Here is a 19,075-nt window from a genome sequence, read left to right on the forward strand (position 1 = left end):
TATTCTGGTGCTTTCAATATTGGGGCTGAAGTGAGAGCTTTCTTAAGCTTCATGAAGGATTCTTCATACTCATCGGTCCATTCAAAGAGTGTAATCAAGCTGCACATGGGTTTTGCAATTATAGTGTACATGTAAATGAATCATCTATAATAACCACAATGTCCCATAAAAGCTTGAACCCCTTTGATTGTTGTACGTCTAGGCAATTCAGTAATAACATGAATTTTATCTATATCAGTAGCTATGCCATTTTTAGACACTATACATCCAAGAATTTTTCCTTGTCTACCCATAAATGTGCACTTTTTAAGATTTAAGCAAATCCTATAAAGTCTACATTCTTCGAATACCTTTTTGAGGTGTTCAAAATGATCGGCCCAGATTGATGAATGTACACATAGATCATCCATATAAACTTCCAAGAAATTTTGAAGATAATCTTTCAAAGCATGGCTCATCAATCTTTGAAAGGTGGCGAGAGCATTAGTTAACCCAAAAGGCATAATCCGATAGGCAAAAATATCCCATTCAGTTGCAAATGCAGTTTTTTGCTGATCTTTGGGGTCAACCAAAATTTGATTGTATCCCAAAAATCCATCTAAAAAGTTGTAAGCTTCTTTTCCTGCAACTCGTTCTAAAACATGCTCAGTGATTGGAAGAGGAAAGTTGTCTCTAATGGTAGTTGCATTCACTTTCTTGAGATTGGCACACACCCGTAATTTTCCATTTTTCTTGGGTACTACCACAATTAATTTGTGTATTCAATTTCATGAATGAATTTGTCTTCCTTTAGCTTTTCTATCTCTGCTTTGATCTTTCTGAAAAATGTCTCATTATAAGTCGTTTCGCATCATCTCTCATCGGTATGGTATGTTGACAGATTTTTGGATCAACACCCTATTTTCTTAGTTCCCTGACAAGTTGTTCAATTATGATCTTTAGATCTTGGAGAGTATATTTCTTGTAATGGGATGGAACACTCATTACATCTTTACCTTCCTCCTCGGTGGTTTCCATTTCAGTTGTATATATCTCCTTTAGATCTTTCTTGGTTGAATCCTTGTCTTGGTGTTTAGGTTTTTCTTGAGTTTCCTTTCTCGTTTTCTCAATGTTTTTTATATTTCCTGCTTTTTATTTGAAGGATATCTACGAGTGATTTTGTCTTTGACACAATCATGTGCATCTAGATATTTGCATCAGAAACTGTGTTCTGCTGGAGACTGATGCCATAGGTCTAGATTTCAAGTTTCTCGTGTCTCTTTTTCTTCTATACCATTTCTATCTCCTTGGTTTCTAGTTTGGAAAGTAAAAAAAAAATTCCTCCCCTCCTTTCGTGAGTAGTTTATCTCTCACATGTTCTTTTTCCCACCCCGAATCATCTGAGGTAGCTGAATGTTCTTCCAACTCGTCTGTTGCATCATTGTAGAGGTCTGAAAAGACTTGTTGAACTTCCATTAAGTCCTTGGATTCTTGGATTTTGTCTTCAAAGTGAAGGGTTGAGATCATTTGTATGGGAATTATGTCATAGCCGTCCTGATTGCAAAATTGAATAGGCATAGACGTATTTACACATACATCCATTGTTGCCAAAAATTGAGTCCACTCAAATGACTCAAATAAATGCTCTAGAAAGGGTTCAGGTACATAGGTTTCATCTGTGCAATCCCTTTCTAAGATACATTCTTCTCGTTTTAAGCTCCCATTTTATGAGGCCCGGCACATCCAAATAGGTGTGTCTTTGTTCAACCAAGATGAAAGCTTAGTGTGATCTTTTAGATTAATCCTTGTTATTGATCCCACTTGCTTCAAGTACAGATAATTGTTTCCCCAATCCTTGATGAGTTGTACTTGTCACATGAAAGGTCTTCCCAAGATGATTTCTTTCCAAAGTCCACTATTGCAAAAGTGTGTTGATAATCAATTCCAGAGGAATAAACTATCACTTTTTCAAGAATTCCTAAGGGTCTTTCGATGTGTCCATCAACCAATTGCAATTTCATTTGAGTTTGTCTAACGGCTGGTTTTCTTCATGATTCCCATATTGCTTTCTCGGCTATGGCTATGCCTGCCACACTATCCAATATTGCCATGGTTTCTATATCATTATATCTCACTAGAAGGATTGTGTTTCCTTCTTCCCCTTCATAGGATTCTCCAACTTTGTTCATTGGAATGGGTCTAATCTCCTTGTTATCCATTTCATGTTTCAATTTTCCCAAAAAAAATTGCGATTAACCCTGTTATCCCCACCTTCTCTAGAGTTTTATGTAGATCATTCCATAAATATAGTCTGATTTTTGTAAGTTTTCCTAAAGTAAGAGTGCATTGAATGGGCGTAGACATGATTGAATGGAGGTTTTCTACCTCTAGGGTCTGTTCTACTCTTTTTATCTGAGTGGTTTTACACACTATGGATTCATCTTTGTTATCTCCCAAGTAAGAGGGTAGTGTTTTCAGAGTTATTGGTTTAGACATTCCTGAAGCTTCAGAGCCGCAATCCCCATACAAGGATTGTACATCCATGTCCATATCAGGAGGTAGATTGTCTAACCAAACTTCCTTTATAGGAGCTAATTTCAAAGTTAGGCCCCCATCATTAATCTCGCTAACTTTTTCCTATAAGTGTCCTAGCCAATTTTCTTCTACGAACGGAATTCCATCTAAGGCAATTTTACTGTCAGGCACTATGAGTTCTACCTCTTTAGTTTCAAGGTGGGGTTCTACCACCACTTTGGATTTCTCTTTACTCATTCCTACCACAAGCTCCTTAGGTTTTGCTATACTTTCGATCTTGGGTTTTTGTTTTTCCAGCATCTCTTGAGTAATTCTTACCAAATTTTGATAAGCTTCAAGCTTAGCTGCTTCCATATCTAGAGAAGGATAGTTTTTCCATTTGTATTCCATGTTTTGGTATGCTTTAAGTCCTGCTTGGTAAGTTTCCAAAGATGCATTGATTGGCTCAAAAAATTTGTATACCAAAATTGATCCTCCAGATTTCACTATGGTTTCCTTGATTTCACTTCCAGTTTCTTTCACTTTCCTAGAATAGTTTCTTTGCTTTCTCCTTGATTTCAGCCCTTTGTTTCAATTTTCTCATCTCATACCTTTTGCTTTTGCCATTCTCTTCGTCTTTTGAGAGGAAATTTTAGTATTCTCCGAATCATCAGAGGAGTTTTATGTTTCTTTTTCTTAGCCTAAGTTCTGGTGATTACCTTGATTGGAACAATTGGTTCACTCTCATATGAGCTACTAAGTATCACCACTTGGACTACGTTCACTACTGTTTTACCCTTGTTTAAAGGATTTTTTGGACAATCTTCAGGGAAGTGTCCTCCCTTTTTGCAACATTGTATACAAAAAGCTTCAACTGGCTTAATGTTCTTGTCAGGATCTAGGCATTCATTTTTCCATTGATCATTTGCACCACAGTTATGATACTTCCCAGTTCTTGTCAGGCTCTGGGCATTCATATTTCCATTGATCATCTGCACCACAGTTATGATAGTTCCCAGTTCTTCGCTTAATCATGGGTTTTACCATCGTAGGTATAACACTTGATTGGCTACATAGTACATCAGTGCAAACTCTGGTGTAGTATAAGTCACAGATTCTTCCATTGGTGGTGGATGTGAATCATACCAATCTCCTTCTACCATTATTGTAGAGGGACTAGGCTCAGCATTGGGTGTAATAGGCACTAGTGCTTGTTCATCTATGACTCCCTCTAAGTGCATGTACTTTATAGGAACTGCATTATGTCCACAATATGGAGGTTGTTGAACCAACACGGGCTGAGGTCTTTTCATACCCATCGATGGTCTTTGAGCTAGTGCCGCATATTAGGTTGATATCTGTACATGGGTTGTCCTTGTGGCCTCATAGGCACATACTGAACATTCCCATCATACTTTGGTCAGTAATAGCACTCATTGGTCTCATAGTTGGTCCATTTACCCTTGATTGCACACCATTTTTGTGTCCTAATTGGTTATCCCTGTTGAGGTATTCCTTGCCCTGGTCCCCTCATAGGTGTTTTTTGCATGTTATTCATCATTTTGAGCATGTCTTCTATGGCTGTAAGCGGTGCTACAGTAGTAGTTCCCACTTGTGCTGGTTTGGTGGATGTTGTTTTCTCACTTAGATTATCCTTAGAGACATCCTCTTCATTGAAAATATCACAATTGTCTCCTAAGTTGATAGCATGAAGTTCTTTGTTTAGCAGTCCCTCTAGAAACAATGATACTAGCATTTCTTCTACAGGTATTTCTAGTTCTGGGTATCTTGCAATGTATTGCTTCATTGTAGTTGCACAATCCCTAATAGACTCTCCTTGTTTCTATTTGAAGCTATATATTTGAGCTATAGTATTATGTTTGATCCCCGTTTTGGAACATGCAGCTACAAATCCTTGAGCTAATGTATTTAAGTTTATCATTGACCTTGGTGGAATGTTTTGGAACCATGTTAGTGCTTCTCCTTCTAATGTCATTCCAAATTACTCAAATTGAGCATGGAAATCAAATATCCATTTGGCTCTCAGCACTGTTTAAATCTTGCTAAGTGGTTATATGGATCCCCAGATCCACTGTATTTTCTGACCCATTTTTAAAAATCAGCTGGTTTGACACGTCTATTCGGTTCAACTCCCGATCTCCTGGCATTTTGGTCCTTTCTTGAGTCCTTCAAACCAGTCTATTGGAAATAGTGACTCGTGTAGCCCTGGACTGGCTTTAGTGTCACCCAGTTTTCTTTGTGATGAGATAGTTTTGGGTTTTTTAACATTGCTCTCAAAAGATCTCTCACGGAGTTCCTCTCTTGGAATAGTTTCTGGTCCTTGGCCCAATATCCAATCCCTTATGGAGTACCCCTGGTATTTGGTTTGTTCCACCTCTTCAGTACTCATTATAACAAAGTTATTGTTATAACAATCCCTAAATACGTAGGTTGGTAGATTTGCTAAATCCTTGTCTTTGATTTTGAAGATATAGATGATTTTCATGGGTGTTAACTGTCCTGGTTTGGCATGTGAAGTCCATAGAAGATCTTTGACATTTCTATCCTCCCAACAATAGACTACGATCCTAGGATTATCCGTGCTAAGCCATTTTGAAAGGCTTCAAATCGAGTTGATCGTATCCCTTAAATTCTAAAGTCGGTGGTCCTTCTTTTGCTGCCATATATGGAATGATGGTGTTTACTTCTAACCCCCATTTGTCTATCACATCAGGGTTTCTAACTTGTAAAATATTGAGTTCCACTTTTATCCATATCCATTTTTCCTTGTTTGTTTGCCCTGATTTCCTCTTCAAACCCTTTGTCATGGTCATCAATGCGAATAGCATACTCTTCATTAGGATCTAGGTAAACCTGAGCTCCATGGCCATTAGTCTTACAAAAGGTGAGTATGTGCTTATAATGCACTGTCTTTCCAATTCCTGAATGAGTCGAATAGGAAGACATTTTGATGTTGATTCTGAAAAATTATTTGAGACTCCTTCAAAGATAGTGTCCAAGTGATCGCCTTGATTCACTCTCTTCAATGGATACTCTACTAGCAGTCTCTCCAAATATGCCTTGGTTTGCTAGTGTACGACCATATCTAAGGTTCATATAAACTTCTGGAGCCCTAGATAGAGTATTTACCGTCGGATTGATTTATTATCAGTTTCTTCCTTGACTTGATTGCAACTACTGTCAAGCTTTCAATTCCTTGTCTGCAACCTGATTCCTTTATCAATTTTAATCAAGTTAGATTATTCTTTCACAAAGACTATACAATTTTTGCTCACTATTGTGACTGATCTATGTGTATCACTTCAACTTGAGCTAAGCGAGTCAGCAATTGAGATTTCCATATTCTGCTTTTGCAAAAAGCCAAAAGACTAATCTGAGTGAACATGTACTAATTTGGATCCGATTGAATCCAAAATTGATCGGTGGCCTTGTATTATGTTGATCTAACACTGTACAAGTTCAAAAGTCCAAAATTTTGTCTCTATGTATTAGAAGTAAATAATCGTGATTCTTTACTTTCCTCAATTTTTTGCACTTTGTGGCTTGATTTGCCAAGTGTTCAACTTGTTAAGGTCTCCGGACAAGTTTCACTAAGTTTGAACAAAATTTATCCAAGTTATCAACTGTTTCGTTTCCACAGACTCGGTTTTTGAGAATCTAGCTTAAGTCTCACTTTTGTGATCCAAATTTCACCAAATTTGATTTGTGTGGCCTACTTGATATACTTGACCTTGTGGTATATCCAAATATACATAAATGTCCAATTTTGTAGCAGATGTAAATAATCACGATTATTTACTCCTGGTATTTTTATATAACTTTTTACCACAATGTTGACACAGAATGGTTAAGCAGCCCAACTTAAGCTCCCTAGCCAAGTTTCATTAAGTTTGGATAATCCCTGTTCAAATGGTTAACAATTTTGTGTCTACAGACTGACTTTGCAAATTTGGCCCGCAATTTTCACTTCAATGATCCATATCAAATTTGATTTGTGGGCTTAATATAATATGCTAAAACTAGTGGTATGCTGGGTTGGTTAAAAAAGTTGAAAAATGAGACAAAAGTAAATAATTGCAATTATTTACTTCTAGTAAATTTTTGTATCTTTTTGGTTATTTGAGCATGTACACTTGTTTAACACTTCAATAGAAGCCTATGAGTCAAGTTTCACTGAGTTTGAACAAGATTTTTCCAATTTACACTTAAGTTCTTGTCAGTGAGTACAGAATTCAGCTTTTATCAAGGTTTTGGTCAGCTTGGTGATCCAAATTCTATGGGCCTTTACAAAAGATGTTTGTACACATGTGTAGAGTCTCCAGTATCAACCTTGGTCACTTTTGAGCTAAAAGTAAATAATCGCGATTATTTACTTTTGGCCAAAAATGAGCACTTTGTTCAACCTTTTCAGTAGACAGTCTTTTTATGACCTATTTTAAGCCTCTAAGTCAAGTCAAAACTTAATTTTCTTAAAATGTCAAGAAAAAGTAAATAATCTAAGTTTTTGCAAACTCTTGAAATTTTACCTCAAATGCGTCCTTAAACTTATCCACTGGTTCGTGCAACTTTTAAAGCATAATCTCCGATCAGATTCAATGGTGGACAGTCTTCTGGAGCTGTTTCCAGTTGTAGACCTAAAATTTTGCAACTTCACATAAAAAACTCACAATTGATTCTTCTGGAGAGAGCAATGTTCTAAGATCCCACCTCGGATTCTACTTACCCTACTTCTAGATTCTATTGCAATGGGTTTGTGGAATTTGTCCACAAACACTCATTTTCTTGTTTTTTATGGTTTTTTGAGCCTTGATCTTAAGACTTGTCGCGTCCATCAATCATTCTTCAAAATCCTAACCTAATCCTACAATCTTAAAAGGTACTTAGCAAGTACACTTACTTCCAAGGTACATCTACACAGCCAAAGACGACAATATTAAGCTATGCGGTTTTTAAAAAAAAGTTTTGACTCTAGGTGATCCTAGAGGAAGTTAAAGGATAACTTCACAAGACGCTCGTGTTTTTTCCTAGTTTAGGTTTCTTCGATCCCCGAAAGTGGTTCCAAATGTGGGACGGGTGTCTAACCTCACACCTATCTTATAGCAGACATAGCGAGAACCACGAATATAATTGTCAATCCATGGGACGAAGTTGACTTGACTAGAGCATAGAGTCTAAAAGAGGTCGTCAATCTCTTGGAAAACAAAAAACAACTCACATTTAGCTCAATCTACACTCAAATGACAGAAATCACCAAGAGCTAGTCGCTAATCAACAAACAAATCATAACCGTTACAGCATCAAATGACATCCAAACATTATGAAAGTTTTAGAATATGTTTATAAGACCTAAGGACACACACTCGGTCATCAAAAATTACAACAGGGCATGAGGTCTAGTTTTGATTGCCACAAAAAAACCCAAAAATAGCCCAAAAAACCCAAAAATTGAGCATTTAAGCTCGCAAGTTTTTCTCCAAAAAAATTATGGCTAAAAAATCTTAAAATTTCTACATCATTCTTCATTTAACAATGAATGATCTTGAAAACAATGGAGAATTGACAAATTTACAATCACATGTTTAACTCAAAAAAATTACATTCCCATAATCACATCAATTTTTGACCAATTAATAAAACATAAACTTTGTGATTTCACTATTTTGATGAAAAATGCAAATAAAACACATGCTTATAATTTACAAACCCCAAATTTTGCATCTAATTTTTCACAAAGTTAAGTAACAAGATTATCTCTACTTTTACAACAAAGCTTCATAAACAAAACTAAAAACTAAAATTATGAAGGAAGTTTGAAAGCATATTTCTTCTCTTTGTCATTCACAATTTATTTTTCTTTCCCTTCTAGAAGACAATATAAAATATTGTGCTAGGTATCACTTTGAAAACGCTATCAAGAGTTTTTTGGATCAAGGGACTGCACATATGTACATATACATGCATGGTGCATCGAATAAAGGATTGCCCATTTTCCAGAGCCAGGTGGTTACGTGGGGCCCACATCTGTACAGATAGGACAGCATGTACATAGTGCATCGATTTTCACTATTACCAGTACCAGTGTGTTTTTTCTACAATAATGAGGAGTTGGTAGTGCGCAAAACTTCTCAAGGAAGCTATCCACGGGTCGACGACATGAGGTAAATAGGTGCGTCAGATGGCATCTAGTGGCGTCAAGAGGGCGAATGGGGTCAATACTTGCACGTGGAGAAGTACGGACACAACGTGGGTGTTTTCTTGTGATAATTATGCAAAAAGGTCATCATGAGGACCATATTTTGGGGCCACTTCACGTGGTGGCGGGATGCATTATTGGAAAAATTTGAGTGCCAGGTGTGCGCAAGGATGTAGCAGGGTGACAACTATGCACTACGAGGTCAGTTTTTGGCTTGTTCGGGGTCCATTTGAGGTCATCTAAAAGTCCAAGGGTGCCCAAGTAATAAAGCTAAGTGTGGGAACTGAAAAAACTGAGAGAAGACCAGAAAACAGGTGGAGAAGAGAGGAGGAACAGCCGCAACTGTGTTTTTGGGATTTTTGGAGCCTGTTTTGGCCGTAAACTGCTCATCCGAGGTCGGATTTGAGCACTTTGACATTGTAGACTGGGGTTTGGGCCATTCCAGACGCGATGGCACTGTCCATTTTGCCAAATTCCTCAGGGTTTTTCTGCTTTTTTGGATGTGTAAGTTTCTCCTATGAGCGAAGCTTCTGCTCCAATTTGTGATTGTATCTGGCATATTTTTACCCATATTGTGTGAGCTATTTGCCCCATTGGTGTTGTCCCAAGCTCAAGTGTATCTAAACATCAGAAATTATCCTCTCTTAAGCTGAGTTCTTTGGGTGTGTGTGTGTGTGTGTCTCTCTGTGTGGAGTGGGCAAACGGGTAGTCTCTCTCCTCTCACTCCATCGGTGTATTCCTTGTCTCAGTCAGGTGGGTTGTGTAAGCCGAGTGGTGCCCCATAGTGTGTGTGTGTGTGTGTGTGTGTGTGTGTGTGTGTGTGTGTGTGTGTGTGTGTGTGTGTGTGTGTGTGTGTGTGTGTGTGTGTGTGTGTGTGTGTGTGTGTGTGTGTGTATCCCTCCAAGAGTGTGTGTCGGGTCATGATAGAGGCGTTCCGTGTGTTTCCATCCCGCTCACATTCTTTTGGTGCCCCCACGGAGGATCTTCTTCGAGTACCTTCTGCTTCGAGATTTGGGATTACAGGTTGCAGACTACAGGTTACAGGTTACACGGACAGGTACATGTAAAGGTGACTCACACAAGTACAGGTGACTCACACAGGTACAGGTAGCTGGAGTACAGGGATATACTAGCAGTGTTGTCACTTGCAGTTATTGTGGGTATGCATCTTTTGGCGCCTGTTTGAGCGCATTGTCTGTTGGTACTGTACGTTACTTGTGGAAACTGACATTGTACACCTTTGTGGAGCCCTATTTGGTTTTATTTGGCAATCCCAGCCATTTCTGAGACTTGGTCTGGAAGATAGTAATTTCTGAGACTTGCCTATACACGATTTGAATTATCCTTCGTGTGAGGTTTGATAGCGTGAGGTTTTATTGAGCTGGGGGATTCTCAAATGTGGAGATCCTTTCGGTGATACAGGTAGTTGGAGCACCCTTTTCGTGACCTCGCCATAGGCTATGTACTAGTGATTCCTAATTGATGCTCGGGTTCTATTGTTGGCAGTTTATGCATACATATACAGTCTATATTTTGGGTTCACACTACTCTACTTCTGGGGAGACTCTGTCAAAATTTTTCCAAGTTATGATGGCTGGTTTTTTGGTCTTTTGAGCCATTTATGTTGTTATGCTGCTGAAATTTTGGCAAAATCAGAGGATAAGACAGGTGTGCTTTCTTGGGAGCTGCATGGTTGACTTTAATGGATGATCAAAATGGCCCTCAATTCAGTCCTTTTCATTTAACTCAAAGAATCCAGATAAATGTTCATGTGTCCAGGAAGGTTTTTTTCCAGCAGCACATAGTCTTTATGTTCGGGCCAAGAAGATTACGAGAGGTCCTAGAATGTCCTTTGCCTGTTGTAATTCCGATGATCAACTATGAAAACTCATTTGATGTGCATGTGTTTGTCCTTATCTAAAGTTGAGCTCCACTGAAGTTTCTGGGAATTGAGTCAGTCAAAAGTTTTGGGTTCTTATACGTGTGTTCGAAGGGATACTCAAAGCATCGTAATTTGGGTAGCCATGGCTTTCTCTTATCCGGAGTTTCATGGAAAAAGTGATGAAGATGTGGAAGACTTTTTGGAAAAGATGGAGGTTGCATGTATTAGCAACCAGATTCGTGACCCGGCGCAAATGTTATGTCTTCTCCAAATCTATTTGAAGAGTGATGCATGAGTTTGGTCCAAAGCATTTGAAGAGGAGTTGCGTGCAACGGATCCACCTGTAAGATTGAGCTGGGACAATCTAAGGCATGGATTGGAAGTGGAGTTTGTGAAGATAGAAGATCCCGACAAAGTGTGGCAAGAAGTACAAGCTTTGGTGCAAAAGGAAGGTGAGCCAGTAGATGCATACATACGTAAGTTCTCATTGGCATGGGAGCGGATGTGCAAGGCTTTAGCACCACAGGTACCCCCACCTGACATGATGAAGAAGGACAGGTTCTTGGCTGGTCTTTGGGAGAATATACGTTGGAGAGTGGAGTTAAAGAATCCTAGGACATATGAAGATGCACTAGAGGTGGCAAGGAACAAAGAGTGGAAGCTGAAGAAAATCAGCCAGTTAGGGGTGGAGTATTTGCCCATGAGGTCTGAATTTTAGCCTATGGACTCTCTACAAGGTCGCAGGTCAGGGGTTCATCATGAACCAGTGGTTTATGTTACTCCTCAGGTTATGCCAGCAGTGGTCACTACAGCAGTTCAAGATGATGGGCTAAGGCAAGACATGAGGCAAGTGGTAGATTTAATGAAGAATCTCAGCCTAAACATGCTAGGCCAAGTGGGAAGTAATCGAGGTTGAGGGAGGTTTGCAAATCAGCCAGGAGGTGAGGAAAGACCCAGGAATGGTGGTGGAGAAAGCAATGGTAGGTTCTGGAGGCAGACGCCCACGTGTTATATGTTGAGATGTCGAGCTCTACACCTTGAGCTGGCATCCACTACGGGTCTTGGCCGCTTACGGCATTTACTCACTGGTGCGTTAGGTGACCGACACGGAGGATCTCTACCAGTGATTTTACAGCTAGACTACACTTATAGTGCCAGCCTAGTACGCTTCTAGCGAGTTCACACTTAGTGACCGCATGTACATATGTGCTACTTTTCAGCTTTAGCACTTAGTCATTTTGTACTCTCTTTTCTGTGAAGAAGAAGAAGAAGCTTTCCATCTCTGTGTGCTTTGTGCTTGTCTTGTGTAGCTCTCTTGCATCCTCATTCTTTACATGGTATCAGAGCCTGGTGCAGGCAAGAGAGGCTAAGAGAGCAAGAGCATCACAATCCCTTCGTTCGCAATCCACGACCAGATGCCGAAGTTTAGGGGTTTTTCGTACAAGTTTAGGGGTTTTTCGTACAAGTTTCTGAAGAGGTCTCCAAAGTGCAGTACACAGAGATTTATTGTACAAGTACAGTGGTTGTATGTACGCTTGATTGTGGACACTCGTTGAGTGTAGAAAGCATTACAGGTACCACAATAGCAGGTTCAGTAGATTTGCAGGTTTTTGCAGATTGCAGCTATTTTGTCTTAGTGCTTCAAGATGTCTGACGGTTTCAGTCAGATTGTTACTGAGAAGATTGAGAAAAATAACTACCCTGCATGGAATTTCAGAATAACAAATTTCCTAAAAGGAAAAGGTTATTGGGACTATGTGGAAGGAGACAATGAAAAGGAACCAGAGATTCCCGAGGCAAATGCTACAACAGAACGAAGGAAAGCTTTGAGGGACTGGCAACAAGGCCAGAGCAAAGTGATGTATTGGCTTTCTATGAGCATCACAGATGGCATGATGGGCTATCTACAGGATTCTGAAACCCCCGCCATTGCATGGAGAAACTTAGGCAGAGTGTTCGAGGTGAACACCAAGGCCACGAAGCTTCAACTAAAGTCGGAGCTAAATCAGGTTAAGAGGAACAACCTCTCAATCAATGATTATGCCTTGAAGATCAAGAGTATCGTTGAGGCTCTTGGATCTATTAAAGTCTCAGTGGAAGACGATGACATTGTCCGTGCATTCTTGGATGGTCTAGGAGATGAGTATGTACATTTTAGGTCTTCCATGAATACAAGAGACGACATCCCCGTGTTCCAAGATTTGATTTCTATGCTTATTCTTGAGGAGAAGAACCTTGACACATCTTCTTCTCATGGCAGAAATAATTCTGAACAGGCCTTCTATTGTAACTCTAACAGAGGTAGAGGTAGAGGTCGTGGTCGAGGCCAAAGGGGTTGCAGGGGCCAATTTTTGGAATGTCAATCAAATCAAAACAATACAGGTGGCAGGGAAAACCAGTCTCAAGGCAGGGGGAGTCAAAGAGGTCGTGGTGCAGGATCAAGCAGGCAGCAACATACTCTAGATGGCAGAGAATGTTGGACTTGTGGTGAAAGAGGTCACATGTCATGTGACTGTCCAAAGGGAAAAGCAAGTGGAAAGAGAGAACAGGGCAACTATGCATCTACTAGCAGAGATGCAGATGACAGCAAAAACGAGCGCATGTTTGTTATGCACCATGTAATGAATACAATGACTACAGAGAATTCCACCCAAGATGATGTTTGGTATGTGGATTCAGGTGCCTCTAATCACATGACGTCTCGTGGAGAGTGGTTTAGAGATATGCGCAAACCAGATGTGTCAGGCTATGTGCAGACAGGAGATGACAAAGCTCACCCCATTGCTCATGTAGGGGACATAGCTCTAAATACGAAGAGTGGGAAATCAAAGTACTTGGCAGATGTACTTCATGTCCCAAACATTACAAAGAATCTTGTTTCTGTTGGACAAATGGTTGAGCAGGGTTTGCAGGTTCGCTTCAATCCAAATGGCTGTTATGTAGAAGATTTCCAGAATGGCTGTAAGCTGATCACAGAGGGAAAATGTGTGGGCAGAATGTTTACGCTGAATATAGACATGCCTGAGGTAAAAGCTGCATAATTTGCACAGGGCACAGGTGTTGTGGCTGATGTTGACATTTGGCACAAATGCATTGTCCATGTCAATGAGCAGAGATTGCGCAGCATGCAATCAAAATAGATTGTAAAAGGTTTGCCCAAATTCAAGGTGGATGGTATGCATAAAGTGTGTGCAGCATGCCAGTTTGGAAAACAGTCAAAGGGCTCATTTCCACATGAGCGCAATGTATGTAAAAAGCCACTTGAGGTGGTGCACACAGATGTTTGGGGTCCAACCGATACTGCAAGTATACATGGTTGCAGGTATTATGTCTCTTTCATTGATGACCATACAAGGAAAGTATGGGTCTACTTCATGCGTAACCAAAGTGAAGTGTTTGGTCACTTTCAAGACTTCAAAGTCATGATTGAGAAGGAGACAGATATGCAAATCAAGACATTGAGGTCAGATGGAGAGGGAGAGTACTTCTCCAATGATTTTTCAGATTTTCTGCGAATGCATGGTATACGCAGGCAGTTTACATGCAGATATACTCCACAACAGAATGGGGTCGCAGAAAGGAAAAACAGGCACATTACAGAGGTTGCACGTGCATTGATGAATGAGAAGAACATGCCTCATCATTTCTGGGCTGAAGCCATAAATACAGCTGTGTACATTATGAACAGGACACCTACAGCTGCGGTGCATGATGTAACACCTGAGGAAAAGTTTACAGGTACAAAGCCTGATTTGGCACACTTGAAAGTGTTTGGCTGCATAGCTTACGTGCATGTAACACATGAGTTGCGTAGGAAATTGGATCCTAAAGCAGAGAAATGTATTCTTGTGGGATATTCCCTTGAACAAAAGGGGTACAGGTTCTACAATCCTACTACATGAGAATTACGAGTGAGCAGAGATGTAGTCTTTGATGAGATGAGCAGCTGGTACAGTAATGCACATGGCACTATTGGGGCTGATGTAAAAGATGATGTGGTTGTACAAAATGTGAGGCCACAGTCACAGGTTTTGAGTGGACCACAAGAGTCCTCTTCTCGTGGCTCTGTTGAGAAACCATGGAATGGTAGACTACGTACGCAGGTTACTCCACCAACAGGTACAGGGAATGTATCACGAAAAGGAAAGGAAAAGATTGATGAACCTCCCTTTATGGCTGATGCATCATCAGGTTTTTCACATGTAGACATGGATTCGGATGGTTCTGAACAAAGTCTTGATGAGGAATTTGAAATTCCGGCTGTCAGGACACCTGGTGTAAGGAAAGTACAAGAAGATGCTAGAGGGCAAAGGAGTGACCCAGGACCACGCAGATCTAATAGAGTTAGAATTCCAGTTCAAAAATTGACTTATGATGGGTATCTATCGCATCACCAAGCCTACATGGCTAAGGTGATACAGGATGTGGAGCCCACATGTTTTGAGGATGCAATTGGAAATGTGCATTGGGATGATGCAATGAATGAAGAGATGGATGCATTGGAAGAAAACGACACATGGGAATTGGTGCCATTGCCAAGTGGCAAGAAAGCTATTGGCTGTAAATGGGTGTACAAAACCAAGCATAAGGCTGATGGTAACATTGAGCGTCACAAGGCAAGGCTGGTCGCAAAGGGTTATGCACAGACGTATGGCATAGACTATGAGGAGACCTTTGCTCCAGTGGCAAAGATGACGACTGTGAGAGCTGTCATAGCAGTGGCTGCACTAGAGGATGGATTATGCATCAAATGGATGTAAAGAATGCCTTCTTGAATGGTGAGTTGCAAGAGGAAGTGTATATGGATCAGCCACATGGTTATGTCGATCCAGGTTACCGAGATTATGTATGCAGTCTTCTCAAAGCTTTGTATGGTTTGAAGCAGGGCTCTAGAGCATGGTATGACAGGATTGCCAAGTATCTTGTCAGTATTGGTTTTAGGAGAGCTCATGCTGATCATTCACTCTATGTACGTGAGAGTGATGTGGGGATTGTGGTCATTACCATATATGTAGATGACCTTATTATTGTTGGTGACAATGCTATGGAGATTGACCATGTGAAGGGTCTTCTCAAACAGGAGTTTGAAATGAAAGATTTAGGAGAGTTGCGCTACTTTCTTGGCATTGAGGTGATCAGGACTAGATACCCATCATAAGTCAATAGAGACAGAGACAGTACGCTTGGTGATGCGCTAGATACCCATCATAAGTCAATTTCTGAACTGGATTTCTGACTCTATTAGATCTGCGCGGTCCTGGGTCACTCCTTTGCCCTCTAGCATCTTCTTGTACTTTCCTTACACCAGGTGTCCTGACAGCCGGACACCTGGCTATCACAGAGACAGTATGCTTTGGACATGTTGTCAAAGTATGGTATGGCTGATTGTAAGCCAATTTCTATTCCCTTGGATGTGAATGCAAAGCTGAGTGCAGAGAAGGGTGATGTTGTTAAGGATGTCAGCATGTACAGGAAGATTGTGGGTAGTCTAATCTACTTGACTATGACGAGGCCAGACTTGAGCTACACAGTAGGCTTGGAGAGTCAGTTCATGCAGCTTCCGAGGAAGTCACATTTGGATGGAGTACGACGCACACTTAGGTATGTGCAAGGTACTCTTGACTACGCATTGTTCTATGCAACAGATGCACCATTAGCATTGTATGGGTATACAGATGCAGATTGGGCAGGTATCATTGTTGATAGGAGATCTACGAGTGGCTTCATGTTCTCTTTTGGGAGTGCTGTTGTTACTTGGAGCAGCAAAAAGCAGCCTGCGGTTGCTTTATCGAGCACAGAGGCCGAGTACAGAGGTCGCACATTACTTGAGGACTTGGGAGTGCAGGTGGAGCAGCAGATTTTCATCCATTGCGACAACCTCAGCAGCATGGAGTTGGCTAGGAACCCAGTGTTCCATGCCAGGACCAAACACATAGAGGTCCATTACCACTACGTTCGAGAGCGAGTGTTGGCGGGCGACATCTACTTGGTCTACGTCAGCACAGAGGAGAAGATAGCGGATATCTTTACCAAGGCCCTCGGAGCTGAGAAGCTTCGATGTTTCCGGACTATGCTTGGACTCTACGACATGCAGAGCTCGAGGGGGAGTGTTTAGATGTCGAGCTCTACACCTTGAGCTGGCATCCACTATGGGTCTTGGCCGCTTACGGCATTTACTCATTGGCGCGTTAGGTGACCGACACGGAGGATCTCTGCCAGTGATTCTACAGCTGGACTACACTTATAGTGCCAGCCTAGTACGCTTCTAGCGAGTTCACACTTAGTGATCGCATGTACAAATGTGCTACTTTTCAGCTTTAGCACTTAGTCATTTTGTACTCTCTTTTCTGTGAAGAAGAAGAAGAAGCTTTCCATCTTTGTCTGCTTTGTGCTTGTCTTGTGTAGCTCTCTTGCATCCTCATTCTTTACATTATAATTGTGGAGAGTTGGGTCACATCATCCCGCAATGTGATAAGCCACCAAGGATGGGTGGAGACATGTATCCATTGCCAAGACAGGTGCTAACTAGATCAAATGATTATGGCATTGAAATTAAGAGAGATGAAGGAACCAGTGGATTAACCCAAGAGGAAAAGGGAAAGACAAAAGTGATAAGTGTGGTCACCTTGGAGAAGGCATCAAAGCTAGAGGATACATTACTGATGCCTATTGGGAAGAGGACCACACAGGATAAGGAAGGTAGAAGTGCCCTAGGTCCTAGTAAGAAGAAGGGAAAGAGTCATGAAGGTGAAGATGTCAAGGCCAAGAGGAAAAGGAGAGCTTGTCGCAAGTTTCATGTTTCAGATTTTCCACTAGGGGATGGGCAATTAAGCAATGACTTAAAGGAGGATCTGACGAGCAGGAAAGCCGATGTTACCTTTGGGCAGCTTATAGAGATGGTGCCTAAGCTAAAGCGACAATGGAAGAGGATGGTTAACCCAATGGAGAGAGAGCCAGAGAGAGGTTCAGTAAAGGTGTTGGCAATGGATGAGCTACCAAACATTTTCCCAATAGTAGATGTGTGGCACAAAAGAAAAAATATGGGACAACGCTATGTGGATGGTGGATCCCAAATATGTGTCATAACACACTCATGCGTTGAGAAGATGGGTCTCACAGTGACTGGGGTGTCAACCTTCCGGATCAGATTGGCAAACCATCAGAAAGTAACATGTTTGGGTGTTGTAAAGAGCTTAGAAGTGGAGGCATATGATGCAAAGGCAGTGGTTGATTTTCATGTGGTGCCAACGGGGTTGGGAGCATATCCTATTATACTGGGCAGACCATGGTTACGTGAAGTGGGAGCTGTTCAAGATTGGCGACGTGATACTATTAGCCTCTATGGAAAGACAGGTGCCAAGAAGCTATATAATATGGACACAAGGAAACGATTGGAGGATCTTTATGAAGATGAGGATGAGTCTAGTGATGAGGACTATTCCATAGTGTCTGATGAGGATAGTGATAGTACTACCAGCAGTGATGAGGTTGTTGATGTTGCACTTCTTCTGATGGACAAAGAAATCCATGAGTCTGGTTTAGTTGCATTTGCGAATGAAGTTGAAGATGAAAGTGAAAGGCCTTATGAAGTGATTGAAGGGATGATGCAAACCAAGATTGAATTGTCAAAGAAGCAGGAATTGATGACACAAATGATCAGTGGAGACCTCTCAGCTATGGAGAAGGGCATGAGGTCTAGTTTTGATTGCCACAAAAAAACTACATTCTCAAAAATTACAACAGGGCATGAGGTCTAGTTTTGATTGCCACAAAAAAACCAAAAAATAGCCCAAAAACCCCAAAAAATGAGCATTTAAGCTCGCAAGTTTTTCTCCAAAAAAATTATGGCTAAAAAATCTTAAAATTTCTACATCATGCTTCATTTAACCATGAATGATCTTGAAAACAATGGAGAATTGACAAATTTACAATCACATGTTTAACTCAAAAAAATTACATTCCCATAATCACATCAATTTTTGACCAATTAATAAAACATAAACTTTGTGATTTCACTATTGTGATGAAAAATGCAAATAAAACACATGCTTATAATTTACAAACCCCAAATTTTGCATCTAATTTTTCACAAAGTTAAGTAACAAGATTATCTCTACTTTTACAACAAAGCTTCATAAACAAAACTAAAAACTAAAATTATGAAGGAAGTTTGAAAGCATATTTCTTCTCTTTGTCATTCACAATTTATTTTTCTTTCCCTTCTAGAAGACAATATAAAATATTGTGCTAGGTATCACTTTGAAAACATTGTCAAGAGTTTTTTGGATCAAGGGACTGCACATATGTACATATACATGCATGGTGCATCGAATAAAGGATTGCCCATTTTCCAGAGCCAGGTGGTTACGTGGGGCCCACATCTGTACAGGTAGGACAGCATGTACATAGTGCATCGATTTTCACTATTACCAGTACCAGTGTGTTTTTTCTACAATAATGAGGATTTGGTAGTGCGCAAAACTTCT

Source organism: Adiantum capillus-veneris, chromosome 10 (genome assembly GCF_014529385.1).
Source record: "Adiantum capillus-veneris isolate H3 chromosome 10, ASM1452938v2, whole genome shotgun sequence".
Classification (NCBI taxonomy): Eukaryota; Viridiplantae; Streptophyta; class Polypodiopsida; order Polypodiales; family Pteridaceae; genus Adiantum; species Adiantum capillus-veneris.